A 9,516-nucleotide genomic window follows, 5' to 3' on the forward strand; every position below is an offset into this window, starting at 1 on the left:
AAATAAATGAAACAAAAAATGGGGGTGTCTACTTTGGCCTTCTTCTCACCGAGTTTATAAAATACATTAGTTCTTCGTTAAAGATGAAATCCCTTGCCTGCGCCTTTTTCTGTGTGTGTGTTGCTTTGTGTTAATCTGAACTGTTTTTAAACAGTCTACTATGCCAGCCTTGCTATTTATAGCATCTGAATTTTTTGACTTGCTGAAGAAGGCGTGTACTCCCCCAAGAAGACAAAAATACCTGCTTGTATATTGTACAAAGATTATTCTATTCTAGTTCTTATTTGTTTAGCACTGTGTTCCATCTGGAATGCATCTCTGCTCAGCGTAATTTTTATACTTACAAGAGTGTGATGCTAACCCTGATGCCTAGCTGAAGAGAACGGAGATCTCCAAAGGGACTGGAAATAATGAAGGAGAATTTTCCAGAAAGGACCAGAATTTATTCGTTGGGTGGGAAATGCAGAAGTACCAGGGGGCAAGTGCTTCACTGGATAAGCAGGGCAGCCAGAAGTGACAGCAAGACAAAGACCAAGAGCATAGGCTAAGACTCACCCTCCTGCAGGAACTTAATCAGAGAAATATTTTTCTCATCACTTGGAACCTTAGTTTATTACCAGTAAAATGGGGATCTTAATACCACATGGCATTGTAGTTGGGTCTTAACAGCCTCTTATGTCTCCATATCCTGCTCTCTGAAGGGTTTGCCCCGCTGGGACTGCTGTCGTGATTGCTTAAGTCAATATTCAGGGGCTGGCAACCATGGCTGAGGAGAGCACCTCTCCTGGTTTTGAGGTGCTGAGCTGACAGCTCTAACCTGGAATCATCCTGATTCCTGAAGTCAAATGCCACCTGAAGCTACAGTGAAGGATTCACTAAGTCAGGCATCTACTCATCCAGCATAGGAAGGGAGCCCTGGTGGGACAAAGCTGCTTTAGGAAGGCAGAATTCTTACTGGAGTCAGGGCCTAGGCTCTGGAATCCCTAGCAGGCTAGTCTGTTCATCTGTCCTAAAACGGGTCAATTTTAAAAGCAAACTAAAAACACAAACAGACAAACAAAAACAAATATTGAAAAGCAAAAAGTGGGAATGTATTCAATGCGACCATATTGTGAAAGGGAGCAAAGTGGTCCAGTGGCTCCTCAACCAAGGTCATCTTTGGAGTTCTGATATGAGGTTTAAGTTCAAATAGAAGACAAGAGATATGTATGACTAAGCAGCCTTAGTCAGAGAGTGGTCCACCCATCACCATTGTCTGGGCTCTAGTCTCTTCTGAACAGCAGTCTGATAAGTTATCAGAATTGTGTGAATCTTCCAGGAGATCGGTTCTAGCTGGTAAAAGGCCTTTCCTTCTCTCTACATGAGATTCTGGAGGAAATTCCATTTCCTTGGGGACCATCGTTTTAATAGTCTAAGAGCCAAAGGGGAACAAGTGTCTCTTTTGAATTATCTTCATTTCTCCCAGGATAGCTACAGTCAGCAAGGGTTTCTCTAAGATAGTGACATTTGAGCTAATGCCTGTTGATGAAGGACACATGACTGGGGGAGCTTGTCTCCAAACGAGGGAACAATTATGATATTCCTTGAGACCAGGAGTCTTACTGCAGATAGAAGCCCCATGGCAGGTGAACCAAACTGGCCAGGAATTAGAGTAGCTGATACCTTGGAAGAAAGTTACTCATAAGAAAGAACTACAGTAAAAAGAGTGTACAGAAAGTCTACCTAGCTCAGTAGGAAGATGAGATTGGAGCCAGAAGCCTCCTTCCTCTGGGAACTGTCCCCCTTGAGGAGTCTGTGATAGTTCTCCACTCTTCAGGTTTTATTACTGCATTGCCACCAGCGACAAGACGGTCACCACCTACCCTGGTAGAAATATCCCAACTATAGACAAAATACAAGATAACAAGTCTTCTTTTATGAAGCAAGCCCAGCAGGCTCCCCCAAACACCCTTGCTCTGTCCCTTTTCTTTGACATGAGCAGCTGCACTGATGTAAGTTTACCCATCAGATCAAATATAATTTGCTAAATAACAGTGGAGTTATTGCTAAGTGGCTTTGGTTATCATCATGACATGCAGGATTCATGTTCCCTGGGTAACTGCAGGGCACAGCTAAACAACAAAGAGACTGTAAACAAAGTCCAGGTCAAACAGACCTGTGTCATACTTCCACTAGAAGAAATTGTAGCTTGAATTATTTTGATCTTTGTTCACAATTCTCCCTTTTATTGTGGCAAAGATTGCCAAATACAGGGCCTGAAACTGGACTTTATTTTCTATGAAAACTAAAACAAGATTATTCTGAGTCAGTACTGAAGCTGGTTTTGGGGGAAAACCATGATGTTGAATTAAGACCCAGTTCCTGTCCTTGGGAGCACAGAGATTGTTGTGGAAGGTAGGGAGACAGATATATAAACAGCAGATCTTAAGAAAAATGAGATGAAATACTAGTTAACAGAAGGGGACTCATATCAAATTTACTCAATGGAAGAACTTATTTAGAGAGAGATGGCAAGGTGGCTCTGGAGCATGGAATCTCTGAACTGGGCTTTGGTGTAGATTTCTGGTTTTGTTTTGCTTGTTTAAATAATATGTCAGAAGAAGGTACTTGGAGATTGCTCAGGGGAAAAAAGTGCTTGTTAAGCAAACATGAAGACCCAAGTTTGATTCCCAACACCATGTAAAAGAAATCATGGTGGTATATGTCAGCAATTTCATAGCAGAGGAGAAGAGACAGGAGGATCTCTGGAGCTTGCTGGTCAACTAGACTAGCCTAATTGGTGAGCTTCAAGCCAGTGAGACACCCTACCTCAAAAAATAAAGTGGGAAGCAACTGAGGAAGACACTTGACATCAACCTCTGGACTGCATGCACACAGGCACACACAAGTGCAAACCTCTACAAAGAGAGAGACCAAATCTATGAGTCTGTGATATAGAAGAGGGAAATAGGATAAAAATTAAAAGTACAGAAAACTTATAGCAGAAAATTCCCCAGATCTATGGAAAGAAATGGATACCTACATTTAGAAGTCATTTAGAACTTCAAATAGACATGATACTGGAAAAGAACCCCTCTATCACATAATATAGGAAAAAAATCAAGTGTACAGAGCAAACAGTACTGAACTGTAAGAGAGAAATGTCAGGTTATATACAAGGGTAAACTACCAGCATAACAGAAGGCCCCTCAACAGAAATTTTCAGCATACAGTGGTATGTTTCAAATAATAATAACTGTCAACCAGGATGACTACAGACAGCAAAGAGAAACAAAGAACTTTCATGGCAAGCATAAACTAAAGCAATCCATGACCAGCATTGCTGAAGATATTAAAGGAATACTAGGAAGAAAAATATAAAGAAACGTAAGAGATCAGAAAAATAAATCTTATTGGAAGAAAAAGCAAGTTAGAATTGGAAAAGAATCAAATATTTAAACTTAATAAGTAAATCCAACCTACTCTACAGAGCAAGTTCCAGGATAGCCAGGACTACACATAGAAACACTGTCTTGAAATCCCAAAAACAAACATACAAACAAGAAACCCTAAGTCTATAAAAAAAAAAAAAGAAGACAGAACATAACACATAATTTTCAATAACCCTAAATGTAAATTCTGAATTCACCAATTAAAAGACCTAGATATGGGGCGGGAATAGGCAAACTCAATGAATTTAAAAAATAAAATCTTACTATTCATTGTTTGCAAGAAACTCACCTTACTGGAAAAGACGGAGACAGACTGAAGGTGAAAGGGAGAAAAGTGATAACCCAAGCAAATAGAATCCGAAGTTAAATAGCAGCTATTCTTATATCCAATAATGCAGACATCAAGACAAAATTAGAAATAAAGACAGTCACTGCAAATATTAAAGGAGGGAATAAATGGTCTTGAAGAAAACAGAAATCAAAGAAATCCCTATAGTCAACTGAAAAGGAAAGCAGCTACAGAGTGAAATTCCAAGAGGAATTTTTATAGCTATGAATGCCTACATCTAAAAATCAGAGACATCTCAACCTGTGAGAACAAAATGACATCTAACATAGAGAACAAAATGAGCCCAAAATTAGCAAACAGAAATAACAAAAGATCAGCACAGGGTTGATGAAATGGAAATTCAAAGAATAAATAAGATAGAGTTTATTCTTTAAGAATATGCCTTATTCAGTCATCATCAGAGACATTTCTTCCTGCAGGAGATGGAAACAGACAGAGAGACCAACAAGCAGACATTACGCATAGAGAAAAAGAGACATTGGAACACACAGCTGTAAACGGGATGTTTCCAATCAAATCCAAACCATTTAAGCTCAAGGAACCCCATGGAAGAAGAGGAGGCAGAAACAGAGTTAAGAGCCAGAGAGGACGGAGGGTACCATGAGAACAAGGCTCTTCAAATCAACTCAGTAAAGCTCCTATGAACTCACAGAGACTTAAGTGCAAACACAGGGTCTACAGGTCTGTACCAGGTCCTCTACATATGTATCATATCTTTTAGTTTAGTATTTTATGGAACTCCTGAGTGTGTGAATGAGTGGGTCTCTGATTCCTGTGCCTTCTCTTGGAGCTCATTTCCTTCTGTTGGTTTGCCTTGTCCAACTTTAATGTCTTTGCTTTATCTTATTGCATTCTATTTTGTTATGTTTATTTTTATCTCTTAGAAGCCTGCTCTTTTTTTAATGAGAGACCAAAAGGGAGTAGATCTAGATGAAAGGAAGGATGGAAAGGAACTGGGAAGAGTAGAGGGAGGAAAAAAATGTAATCAGGATATAGGAAAGAAATCTATTTTCTATAAAAGGGGAAAGCAAAAACCAAAATAAATAAAATTTAAAGAGAATGTGGGAAAATAGCTAAATAAAATGAGTCTGGTTGATAATGTCTATTTTGTCTGTAGGGAATTGTCCCTAACAGAGATCAGATAGATCACGGCTTATTTTACTCAGCTCAAATTCCATCCAGAGGCCAAATTTCATCAAACTATGCTTCTAAATGACTCTACTCTGCAGGTCAACAAACTTTTATGTAAAAGGTATGAAATAAGCTTCCAGAAAAATAAAACAAACAAACAAACAAACAAAAAACACCTGGTCTAAGGACACAGCTCAATGGGTAAAATGCTTATCATGCAAGAGTAAGAACTTTAGTTCAAATCCTGAGAATCCACATAAACTTGTACACTGTAGTATATGTCTGTAATCTCAGTACTCATAAAAAGAAATGGGAGGCAAAGACGGAAGAATTTCCAGAAGCTTGCAGGCCAATAGATCTGATCTAAGTACCCCTTACTCAATCAAAGGACACCTGAAACTGTCCTCTGACCTCCACATGGCACATACACACTCACATTAAAACACGCAAATGCGTGCATAGGCACGCATGCATACAAAGATTACAAAATGGCCACATCTGTATTAAACAGTCTGAAAACCTGGTTAAGTAACTGGAGCTTCCATCACTGTGGAGAGCTGGAACGCTGCAGGTTAAGAGCCAAATTATCTTGAGCTGTCGCTGGCCCTCTAGATCATTTCTCATCACTTGCCTCTGTGTGACTGCTATGCAAATTTTCCCTAAGGTGATATGAACCCTACTCACCCCAGACAGGGCAGCAACAACAGACCAAAGAATGATTCTACCCAAGTCCATCTTGACAAACCATGAGTTTATTGCGTTTACTTGCAGAGAATCGGTAAAGGTTACTTATAGGAACACAGACAACCTCAAAGCAACTACACCACTGAAAAGTCTTACCCCACATGGATGACAGCCTCCTCCTAGCTGCAGAGCAGAATCCGTACCCCCTCTTTGTAAACCTTGCACATTCTATATACTCTGTCACCTCCCAAGACCACGGGCGAGGGCAGAATCACATATAACTGGAAAGGAAATGGACAGAAGAGAGGCTCCCAGGTGATGGCCAATGACCCTTACCATCCCTTCCTCCTAGAAGGGAACACCAGCAGGCACGATCTTGAGAGTCTTTTGCAAGTAGCCACAGCTAATCTGATGAGGATGGTAATGGCTCCTTATGCCCAGAGGACAGTGTACTATAAAGGTCACTTAGCATCCTATGACTCCTGAGCAAACCTTTTAGAAATGTACAGATACCTTGATTTTACCCACTCAAAGGCTAAGAGTGTCATCAGACAGCATCAAAAGCCTATAGTAGAGATTTCTTGCTTTGCAATGTTCCTACCAATAAAAAAGTGCCTTGATTTACGATTCTTTGTTTTGTAACTGTAAAAGTTTTGTGAAACTGTTAGCACGTGGAGCTTGGAATTGGGGAAACCTAGATCTGTCTTCCTCAGCCATGGCCACTTGTATTTATTTGACTCTAGAATAAACTGTCATTTCCTCTGAGGCCAGAGGTGTGTTTTTGTGTCCTCAAAACTCAGAGAGCAAGCAGTTTACCTTTGTGATTCACAGCCTCTGAGGCTGCTCTGAGCAGCCTCAACACTGAACAAGCAAGCTCGCTGAAAATCGACATTCAGAAAGTTTAGGTGTCACACAATATTCTTTATTTCGTTCAATTTTGTTTGTTTATTTAGAGACAAGTTATCACCACGGGGCCCAGATTAGACTTAAATTCACAATTCTCTTAGCCTCCCAAGTGCTAAGATTATGAACACACACCACAATATCCAGCTTACAAACATTTCATAACCATACAGTTATTCTCAACTCAGCCTAAATTTGGCCCACAGGCCATGACAAGCTGAACCCTATATTAATCCATCCACAAAAAGCCAAGAACCAAGGGTCTGGACCCCACAAATCACTCTGCCCTTCCTTGCCTTTGCACTGACCTCTGATTCCCAGATTGGCACTAGTTTCTACGACCCAAGATAGAGTCACCACTATCCACTCCCTCCCCTGCCTTAACAAGCCTCTCTGGGAGATCAAAAGGCCCCTTCCCAGAGATCATTGACAACCCTATGGGAATTGAAAAGCAAGAATTGATTTGTCTTTTCTTTCTTTTTTCTTTTTTTAATTTCTTTTCTTTTAAATTTCATTTTACATTCCAACCTCAGTTCTCCCTCCCACCCCTCTTCCAGTCCCTCTCTCCTCTCCACCCCCAGCCACCCTCCCACCCCCTCCTCCCAATGGGTAAAGGCTCCCATGGAGGGACATTAAGTTGGGGCAGGACCAAGCCCCTCACTCCTGCATTAAGGCTGAGCATGGCATCCCACCAAAGAGAATGGGCTCCAACAAGCTAGCTCATGCACCAGGGATAGATCCTGGCCTACTGCCAGGGGTGCCTCAGATAGTCCAAGCTTCGCCACTGTCTCCCACATATGAGGGCCTAGTTAGGTACCATGGAGGCTCCACAGCTGTCAGTCTAGAGTTCATGCGTTTCCACAGCTTGGTTCAGCTGTCTCTGGAGATTCCTCCATCATGACCTTGACCTCCCTTGCTCTTATATTCCTCCCTCCCTCTCTTTGACTGGATTCCTGGAGCTCGGCCTGGTGCTTGGTTGTTCCATCAGTTACTGGATGAAGGCTCTATGATAATAGTTGGAGTATTCACCAAGCTGATTACAGGGGAAAGCCAGCAAAGAAATTCTACCCTTGGGCTGAACAGGGGCTCAGGGGGCAGAGTATTCATCTTTACACTCATAAAGCCCTAGTTCCATCTCCAGTACCGCACACCCTGGAGGTGTGAGCACAGGCGTGCACACCTGTAATCCCAGCACCTGGGACAGAGGCGGAAGGATCAGAATTTCAAAATTCTTCTCAACTCCACAATGAGCTCAAGGCCATCCTATGCTATGTGAGACTCCATTTCAAAGGAGGAAGAAGAGGAGATAAAAGAAAAATCCTATCCTTACCACCAGCTTGCAGCCCCTGGCCTAAATTCCAAGGCACGCCTAGCCACAGGTAAGACTGCCAAATCATTTTCAAGTTACACAGATGGGCTGCTTCTCACAAACTTCCCACTCTGTTTTCTTCCTGATGCTCTCATGACACTCAAGTCTTTTCCAGTGGATTAGTTTTAAGCTGCCAGCCAGTTCTATAATCTCTATCCCCTGGGGTCAAGTTCAAAGAGAATTCCAATGTGATTAGGTAAAGTTATGCAAGTCATAGATTTATGTACTACTGTGCTATTCTTTGTGATGTCGGCACTGGGGGCAGGGACTCTTACGAGCTTCAGTGGTTCCGCTGATTTCCTAAGATATTAACTCATCTGTCTCAACTGTGGATGAAAGCACATTGGGACATTTGAAATTCAAAGTTATGGTGCTCTCAGTCGAAAAGGAGGAGACCCAAAAGGAAGATAATTAGCAAGAGAGGACCTGTGATGAATGCCTGCTGTTTGTGAATGCATGCGGCTCATGGAGAGGGGTAGGTATTTCAGTCCGTCACCACTGGGAAATTGAACTGTAAATGGTACCTGCATCAGTGGGCTGGAACTGCCCCATGCAGGGAGTTAATGGAAACAGGGAGAGGTTTTTTCTTTTAACAAAGTACTTGAACAATTATATTAGCACACCCACAGAGCAGGGACCAGCACTGGGTTACCCAGGCATTTAGTAGCAAAATAAATTCCCTGACAGCCTTTGTGAGCCAGATTCTCTGGTCCTGATTGGCCACTAACAGAAAGCTATAACTGGGATCCAAAGTCCTCTGCAGCCACTCAGAAGTCTGCTCGAGGTATTCAGGTCACATCTGTTTCCCTGGGGAAGACTCATCTATCAGGAGTAATTATCACCACCCCACCTTCCACAAGCAAGAGTCCCATTTTGCAGGGTTTCCTGGGCAAAGCTAGGGACAGATTGAGTCAGCTGACTGGATTGCTTCATTTCCCACTGCGATAGGACGGACCCTTAGCATTCTGAAATGATTTTATGACTCATCCCCCAAATCAAACTCAAGCAAGCTTTGAGCTCAGTCAAAATTCTCAGGGTGAGGGCAGGCAGAAAGAGGCTCAGTGGGTTAAAGCACTGTTGCCTACCCTAAAACCCACATGGGAAGAAGACCACAGCAACTATTATAGAGGAAAACATTTAACTGCTGCTGGCTTATAGTTTCAGAGGTTTAGTCCATTATCATCATGGCAGCACGCAGGCAGACACCATGCTGGAGAAGGAGCTGAGGGTTCTACATCTTGATGCGCAGTTAGCAGAAGGAGACTGTGTGCCACACTGGCCAAACTTGAGCTTTTAAGACCTCAAAGTCCACCTCCACAGTGACACACTTCTTCCAAGAAGGCCACACTTATCCTAACAAGACCAGACCTCCTAATAGTGCCAGTCCCTATGGGCCAAGCATTCAAACACATGAGTCTATGGGGGTATTTCCTATTCAAATCACCACAGAGCCCATACTGCTTTTCTAGAAGACCTAAGATCAATTTCCAGCATCTTTGTCAGGAGGTTCACAACTACCTGTAACGCCAGTCCCTTGGGATCTGACACTTACCTCTGTCCTTTGAGTGCAACTTCACATATATGGATACACCCCCCCCAACACAGAGAGAGAGAGAGAGAGAGAGAGAGAGAGAGAGAGAGAGAGAGAG

The sequence above is a fragment of the Microtus ochrogaster genome, chromosome 8 (assembly GCF_000317375.1).
Source record: "Microtus ochrogaster isolate Prairie Vole_2 chromosome 8, MicOch1.0, whole genome shotgun sequence".
Classification (NCBI taxonomy): Eukaryota; Metazoa; Chordata; class Mammalia; order Rodentia; family Cricetidae; genus Microtus; species Microtus ochrogaster.